At 42.9% G+C, this 8,537-nt stretch overlaps 1 pseudogene; it reads right to left on the reverse strand.

Moving 5' to 3' along the window:
* Nucleotides 1–1,944: 1,944 nt before the first annotated feature.
* On the reverse strand, nt 1,945–6,396 carry LOC136536594 (formin-like protein 4; annotated as a pseudogene).
* Nucleotides 6,397–8,537: the final 2,141 nt, after the last annotated feature.

An 8,537-nucleotide genomic window follows, 5' to 3' on the forward strand; every position in this document is an offset into this window, starting at 1 on the left:
ACGAAAGTTTGGGTGGCTGACAAACGGGCCCCACTGCAGGGCAAAGTGGTCATTTCATCTATCTGTTTGACACCGTTGGAGATAAAACTAAATGAAATGGCTTCGGGGACAAAAAAGAGTTCAGAGCAGTGGCATCTGTGAGAGCTCAACTTTTTAATGGCTTGTAGGTAATTAACAACTTTTTTAAAGGCACACAGGTAAAAGCCTCAATAATTTGTTTGGAAGAAATTAAATCCACTCCATCTCATATACTTACGATGTTAATTAGTTTGGTACCAAATGTCGTAGTTATAATCCTCTAGTTGACTAAATGGTGAATTAAGTGGCATTTTGGCTCATATAATCATGTTTAACTCGTTTTGTTTTGATCATTTAGACTGTTTTAACGGGCTTAAATGGTTGAACCGTATTAATCACCATTAGGGTCTAAACGACACGTGTGGCCTTCATTTACTATTTAAATGTTATTTAAACGGACTAAACGATTCGTTTAGACAAATAGTGGTTGGAGAAGCTCTTAGGTTTTGATGATACTTGTTAGAGTGTGTAGCGGTCTAGTTCACCTTACCTATGGGCCAAACCCCTCGCTATAGCCCGGCTTAGCTGAAGTCCAAAACTAACCAAGGCCTAGGGATAAAGTCAAAACAAATCCTAGGCTGATGAGTGAGGTTTGTCTCCCCTTTTTATGTTGTGCTCTCCGTGGTCATTTTCTGTGATGAAGTTAATCTAACACAACTAATGTTTATATACTGAAAGTTTGTATTTCTGGTCTCGATCTTCTATATCTATGCTACAAAATGACTTTTGCTGCTCGAATGCATCAAGGTCCTTCCATTCTCATGCACGGCGCTATGATATCCTTCGGATAGAAAGAAAGATGCAACGAAGTTTTCCTGCAGAAAAAGTCATGAAACGTATATCTTGTCCGTAATCATGCTTTGGTCTCTTTATCTTTATGCAAATATATATGGGTAACAGAGATCATATCGCTTGTGTGTGCAACTTCGAGAATGATCAAGTTCAGCAAGCACAACGGAGCAGAAACAACGATGATGATTGCTTCACCGGGAGCTGCTCTTCATTTGTTATCACTCTTTTTCATTTTCTCTGCCCTTTAGCTAGCACAATTCAATTTCCTTTTGCGAGAAAGCACAATTCAAATTTAACAGGCCAATACTTTTGTTCTCCTGCAATCCTGCATGCTCTTCTTATTTTCCTTTAAAGGTGTTCAAAAGACAAGCTTGCGTTTCTAAAATGCTAAGTACTAAGAAAAAAAATTCCATATCTCGCGTGGAGTTTGACAACCTATCAAATCTTGACACTCTTGCTTGCAGTACATGTTGTCCAATTGGTCTGACGGAAAAATTACTACAAAATTTTCTTTAGTAGCCCTGAAACATCTTTTTTTTTTGAAAGAAATGGCAGGATCTCTGCCTTTCAATTAAAGTAGTGAAAAGAGGTGTTTATGTACAAGAGTAGCACTGAAACATCATAAGAATTCTGAAATAGCTTCGAAAGAACTTGTCGTCATAAATATCACCTGAAGATTAAAACGTTAATTAATATAGAGCCCCGTTACATTTTTCATTGAAAACCTCGGACAATCTCATCCATGTTTGAGCACACTGACATTACGGGTGCATTCGAGTTCTTATATGATATGCCAGTTCTCCTGGTGGTGTTAAAAAAAATAACTTCGCTTTCTATTCCAAAGGGATTATATATATCTATAGGATCACAAAACAAAATATTCTCAGCTACTTACTTATTTTGTACAAGAAAGAATTCGATGCATCCATAATTATACAACATATGATTTGACCCTATCTTCGTACTTATCAAAACTTACGTATGTGTGCTATGGTAAGATGTAACAATATTCATCTATGTAGGGTTCTTGTGGTTCTGTTCGTTTCCCTCCTCCCTGTCCCTGATCCCCATTTCCTACAGCGACCAACCGTCTTCTTCGTCGTCTTCTCTTGCATGCTGGCCGTACATTTTCAGGTTCGCCATTGCCGTGGTTGCTGACATACGGAAGGACCTTGCAGATCCAACAACCGTCCTGTCCTGCTGGCTGACCTCCTTGCAGACATGGTCCAGCATGGACAGGAAGTCCCTCACCACCATGAATATCCTCAGAGGGTGCGCTTCCTCCTTTGCAGCATCACCATGGAAATACTCAGTGATCTCTTTCACTCTTCCCAGAGCCCTCTCCTCGTCGCACCGGACTTGTTTGATCTCCATCTCAGCTTCCTTGAGAAAATCACGCATCCTCGCGAAAAAATTCTGGCCTTCGGTGCACTGCTTCTCGAGCAGGAGGATCGACTTGATCTTGCCAAGACCGGTCTGAAGATTGGATACATAGCTGTGCAGCACATCGAAATCCATGCTAGCTGCTTTTTTGACATTCCCGAGCTCATTGCTCAGCCCAGAATCCCAGATACAACTTTCAACCCTTGCTTACGGAACATTTCGTCTTTCACGATATTTCTGGCCTCATCTTCTACGGCTTTCTCAGATTTTGCGTCTTCAGACCGGACGATTTCTTGGACAACAAAGTGTAGCAAGGTGGTTTTGCCATCGGTCCCTTTGACGTCTGCGAGTTTGAGTAGAGTGTCCAGCTTGAAAGCTTTTGCCTGACCACGGTTTGTGCCAACATTCATTCGGTTCCCAACTTGCAGGACAGCTTCAAATAGCTTCAGGAACAATCTACTGCCTTTTAAATCATCACAAAGCTCCCTGCAAAACCATGCCAATAATGTCAGCCACTCATACATACAGTTGCATCATTGCTAAAAAGGGCTTATAATTAATTTTGCCAATAACTAGACAAGCTATTACAGTATTACGCCTGAAGATGTTCCAGGGGTGCCACTGTCAGATGCACGTAAGTGCCCAGCTGGCAATGGCTGAAGGGCAGTGACCGATATGCTACGAACTGTTCAAATCTACGATTGTGAATGAAGAGTTTGTTGCAAAACAATTACTTTGTTCTACACTTTGGCAGTTGTGCAGTCTAAAAATTCATAATAAATTACCCATATTGGTTACAGAGCCTTACAGGCAATAGATAGTAAATGATGATGAATATACAAATTCATGTGCAGCCACTGATCATATAAACTACAATACTATGCAAAGTGAAAGCATACCTCTAATGTTTCGAAAGATTTCCTGAGGTAATTAATTTCGCTCTCAAAATTTGCTCGATAGAGCATAGCATCAACTCTTTTGAAGGAGAAAGGGATATCAAGTAGTGCCTTGAGAAAACGCTCTGCGGAACCAAGCTTTGATAAGACTGTCTCCAATAGGTGATATGTATAGACATCCAAACATAAAATGGGTAGTAGGAGACCAAAAATTAGCCTTTAATAGAGTATCTATACAGGAGATCCATTTTGGGTTGCCTGAGAGGTACAACCCAAATATGAGTATCCTCTCTTCTGGAAACCCGTTTGCAGAAAGGATTCTCTTTTAGGTCCTATTGTTGGAGAGAATATCGAATGGGTATTGAACCCTTTGATTGTAGTGCTACCCAAACGTTGAATGAGTCTTGTATTTTATGTGTTATTGTTGGAGATAGTCTAAATCTCTAGTAAAGTTTCGAAGTTTCAGTTCTTCCTTTTTTGTAGGAGCCATCTTTAGGTGGTGTTTGGTTGCTCCTCCTAAATTTTAGTTGCTGTCCCATCGAATGTTTGACACATGCATGGAGTATTAAATATAGACTAATTATGAAACTAATTGCATAGTTTATTACTAATTTGCGAGACAAATCTTTTAAGCCTAATTAGTCCATGATTTGATAATGTGGTGCTACAGTAATATATGTGCTAATGACGGATTAATTAGGCTTAAAAAATTCGTCTCGCGGAGTACTAACAGATTATATAATTTGTTTTTTTATTAGTATCCGAACACCCTATGCAACATTCTCCCGACAACCTCCTAAATTTTAGTCACTGGATCTAGACACCACCTTACTAAGGTTTCCAACAAATCCGCCCCCATCATTGCCTATTTAAGAATGTCAGTAGCAATAAACATTGTGAGTAGAACTAGACAGAATAGCTTTGAATGCTGTCATGGAGCTGACTGAAAATTCTGGAGCAGTATGTATTGCATATTTGCCTTAATTTGAATCTGAAGTCCTCAAAATATATCAATACCCATTGATATGAGCATTAAAATATACTAAGCTTCCAAACATGTTAATTCTAAAAATATTCAGTCCAAAATTACAGTAATCTGATATTAGAATGTATATGATGCTTGCTGTGAACTGGTTTGCCAAGTTTATTCAGAGTACGGCAGTACGCTCAAGATGAAGAATCAAACTACATGCATAATGAAACGATCTGCTAACAAGTACTCTGAGTTCCGTCAGATGCTGTGATACAAACACATATGGATGATTGGATATTCAGAGCTTTCCTGTACAGTCAAATATTTCAGCAAATTATAGTGTTGAGGTTACCTTAGAAATGTCCACATCATAACTAATTAACGACCAACAACTTATACATAATGGTCAGTCAAGACAGATATTAGTTGAGGTTACCTTAGAATCCATGACTACTAGCTCCTATTAGGTAAATATTCTGGCATCAGAAATATCCATCAATCAAAGAATTTTTCACCATCTAGCAGTGCATCGGAGACCTCTTCCAGAGTGACATTGAGTGCGCGCAGCAGGATGGCAATGTTCTGTGCCTTCTTAGGATCAAGGACCTTCTCTTGGGCACTACATTGCGGCACTCCAGGTTTTTTCAGTGTGTCCCTAGGAGGTGCATTTGCAGCATTGTTCGTGAAAAGCACCTCGATCATGTCCTCATCCAACCTGCCAGAAACTCATGTCAACATCACAGTTTTTAATGATTTACTAATCGTGTGTCTGAGAATGTATCTTTTTTTCAGGGAAACTGGAGGGGTTTGCACCCCTACGGCACATTTATTAAAAAAAAAAGGGTCCAAAAGATTACAGGAAACAGTAAAGCAGCAACCTAAGAGTGAGGGGGAAGGAGGCTAAGCTAGGGAACGAAGAAACTCTGAGAATGTATCTTAAGTGGAATGAGTTGGACTTGAGCCGGTCCCAGACCATGTCGCGGTCGGAGCACGCCCGGACCTTGTCCCAGTGCAGCGGCTTCAGCTTGGGACGGGCTTTGTCACCGGCAGGATCATCGTACGTCCGAATTGGCATGCCGTCATTGTCCTTGTTCACCGCCATGACGGGTGTTCTCGGCGCAGCGACACTTGGCCCCTCTGTTTGCTCTGGTTTGTGAAGCCGGCGCGTTGATAATGGTGCAGCGGATGGCCCCGGTGGTGGTGGCGGAGGTTTTGGGATTGCGTTGGTGCATCTTGGCGCTGGTGGCGGCGGTGGTGGAGGAGGTGGGTTGGAGGGTGGCGAGACCATTTGCTTCATCATATCCGAGGCGGAGCCGGCGGAGAAGCGGATCCGCGGCAGAGTGCGTCGGGAGCGTGGCGCAGGAGGGGCGTGGGTGGGAAGAAATCGCTGGTAAGGCTGGGGAGGCTGCGGCGGGAGGGTGTGGTGGTCCGTGGGCTGGACGCGCTGGCCTCGCTCCACGTCCCGGCGCCCTCGGCGCCGGCGGACCCCGCCGAGCGCTGGCCCGGCGTGTAGTACGCGGCGTCCTCGTCGGACGACCCCGCGCGCCGAAGCGGCGGGAGCGGCCTGAGTTCCGGGCTCGGGACGGTGTCGACGTCGCGGCACATGCCCCGCCTGGCGCGTTCCGAGCGGGCCTTCCGGTACGGTGTGGCAGTGGCACCCGACGACGAGGCCGCCGCCGCCGCAGAGGTGCCCACGGCGTCGGCGTGCAGCACGACCGCGGAGGCAGGCCCAGGGTGCGCGGCGGCGGCGAGGCCGGGCGGTTTGTGCGCCCATGCGGGGTGCCGCCGCGCGAGACGGCCCGTGAGGAGAAACGCGGCGGCGAAGGCGAGCAGCGCGAGGACGGCAGCCGCGGCGGCGGAGGCGACGATAATGGCGGCCTTGGGCGTTCCTCCGCCGCCGCCGTGGAGGCGCGGGGCCGGGCCCGTGCGGGACGAAGAGGCGTCCGCGGCGACGGTGTCCGGTGGCGGCGGAGCGGGGAGCAGCGCCGGCCCGTCGTTGTCGACGGGTGGGACGGGCGTGGAGGGATCGGCTGCGAATCCCGGTGCTGGCGGCGCCGTGGTGGACGGCGGCGGGGTCCATTCGATGGGGAAGAGCGGCTCGTGCAGCGCCCGCCGGCTGTCGCCGGCGGCGGCCGCGTGGACGAGGAAGAGGAGTGAGGTGAGCGTGAGGCGTGGAGACATCGGTAAGAGACAGAGTGATGAAGTCCTGGAGAGAGCCAGAGAGGGAGCGAGGGTGATGGCAGTGGAGTGGGAGTGGCGGTGGCAGAGTGGGAATGCAAGCAGGCACGACACGAGGAGAAAGGAATGCATGCGGCAAGAGGAAGGAAGCCGCCATTTTCTGGGTTTGCTTGATAGCAACGTCTCTTCGCGCACTCGTAGCACTTTTGCTCTAGATATCAGCAGAGACTTTGGCGCCGTTAGCTTCGTTGAAAAAACAAGCCGAAACTGTTTGAGAAAAATACTATTTCGGTTAAAACAAAGCTAAAAAAACGAATTATAAAAAAAGCAAACAGGGTTTCTCCACACGCCATGTGGCGTGGGGTCGCACAGGGTCCACCAAATTGATTTCCCTCGCACTCGTAGCACTTCTTCACAGACTTTTGTGATTTCGATCGACATTTCTCGCAGTGAATTAGCGCTCCATGCGTCTACAAAAATTAGAAATTCGGGAGTTTTTCACTACCACACTCTGTTCTAAAATATAGTTTGTTTTAGAATATAGTTCATTTTGGTAAAAGTTTTATATTTAGAAATGCCAACGACCTATAAATTGAAATACCAAAAGTTGTGTATTTAAAATACCAAAATGACCTATAGATTGAAACGGAGGCACTAGTACTATTTATTAAGTCCAAAGACCAACACTTATATCTATTATATCTGTTTTTTCTTATAATAAAACAAAAATAAATAATAAATGCAATATTATAAGTCATTAGATCCTTGATCTTTCCCCACAAAATAAATAAACGTTGATGTAGTTTTAATTAGAATAAAACTTATTTTTATTAGAACCGTCCAACTAATTAATGAAATGGTAAACACTTTGTTATCCAATTTAATCTAAATCAATGTATCTCAAAGTTATATGCGTATATGAGTGTAAATCCACGACAAGAGCTGTCATGTGAAAATAGACAAATCTCTCCGTCATAATCACCAAATCCTTAACATGACGACAACTATCTCCTTACCGACTTTAATCAGATATTAGAATTACATATTTTTATGGGTCCTCGAAGAAAAACCAAGAACTCAATATTTAGCTCTTTCAACACAGAGATGGTATGAAAATTAAGTTGACATATTTTTTATGTGTCATATAACAAAAGAAAAAAAAAACTACTAAGATAGTATTTCGATTCGATGAAGACTTAATATGACATTATCATATTATTATGAATATTAATAACACATATATGGATGTCATAGTCATTATAAAGTAAATTATAGATTTTAAATTTTATAGAGAGCGTAAAGCATAAATAGATATTTAACATTCACGTCCTCGTTTCCTATTAACGTTTGGTAGTTTTTTTTTCTCATGTTATAATGCACACGTATATTTGCAAGTTGAACTAAATTATAGACATGCTATTTGGCTAACCAATGTTTTATAATGACAACAAGTGGGAACATAACAATATAGTGCCAGATCTAATTCATAGGGTTTAGGTACATAGAATTTTTTCCAAAGCAAAACTCTTAGAATTTTTAATATTTACGAATGCAGAATGTTATTTTTTTTCTCTACATAGGTGAACACCCTAGGTGGGTGGGTATCACACCTGGTTTTCAAAGAAAACCAAACGCTAACTATATATGTGCCTAGGTTGTCCATACAACAAATATATCGACAAATATGAGAAATATTAGAAACAATGATCCATTATATGTCGTAAGCATAGTTACATTAAGACTTACATTTATAATAGAGTACATCAGAAACTTTTCTCAAACGTTTCTTCAAGACTTCATAATCCACAGAGGCGGTTGATTGGGAGAGTACTCGTCTAGCACTCTTGGAACTCCTTACAAAAGCCCCTCCACACTTGAACCACCATTTAGTACCCATCTAATATATTATTAAACCTTTAAGCAAGTGCGAGCTTATGCAAGACTCAAAAGGCTTGACTTGGTTGTATCGCGGTAAGTATTTTTAATTGGTCATGTTTTATTTATTAAGCCTAAGTTGCTTGGTTATGCTTAGAGGCCCAAGTGAATAGAATTAATTAACATCAAGATTAGACATATTTCAAACCATTCATTGAACCATCTAATCCAAAAGAATTCACTCATGACTGAGAGCATAGACGATATATCAGTTTTAAATAACTCTGGAAAGTTTGTATAGTTTTACCCATGAATCATGATAACCATCTGCCTGAGGCGGCCAACGTCTTAAACACGTACTT

The sequence above is a fragment of the Miscanthus floridulus genome, chromosome 2, assembly GCF_019320115.1.
Source record: "Miscanthus floridulus cultivar M001 chromosome 2, ASM1932011v1, whole genome shotgun sequence".
Classification (NCBI taxonomy): Eukaryota; Viridiplantae; Streptophyta; class Magnoliopsida; order Poales; family Poaceae; genus Miscanthus; species Miscanthus floridulus.